The sequence below is a fragment of the Numida meleagris genome, chromosome 1 (assembly GCF_002078875.1).
Source record: "Numida meleagris isolate 19003 breed g44 Domestic line chromosome 1, NumMel1.0, whole genome shotgun sequence".
Taxonomy (NCBI): domain Eukaryota; kingdom Metazoa; phylum Chordata; class Aves; order Galliformes; family Numididae; genus Numida; species Numida meleagris.
The window spans coordinates 25378322-25378732 of NC_034409.1; positions in this window are offsets into that span (position 1 = coordinate 25378322).

Genomic DNA, 411 nt, shown 5'->3' on the forward strand with positions numbered 1-411 from the left:
GAACAAAGGCGGCGCGGCAGCCAATCCCCGCCCGCCCCTCCCCGCCCTCGGTGCTGTCAGCCAATCGCCGCCCCGCCCTCCTGGCTCGGCCCGGCCCGGCAGGGCTCCGCCCGCGGGCAGAGCGGTGCGGTCGCTGCTCGCGGGAGGTGCGGGTCATGGTGCGGGCGTTCGCTGGCGGGGCATTGCTGCTCCTCCCTTGGAGGGGTAGAACTGAATAAACCCGGGATTCGAAGGAATCACTGATGGGAGAAGGAGAAGGGAGGTGAAAGCGGGCCTCGCCGAGCCTGCTCCCGGATGCGCCGTGCCTCCCAGGCACCGCCACGCCGATAGCGGCCCGCGTCCCACCTCGCTGCCCGCAGCACGGGGCTGAGCCCTCGTGAGCTGACCCAGGAGCCCGGGCTGTGGCCGTGT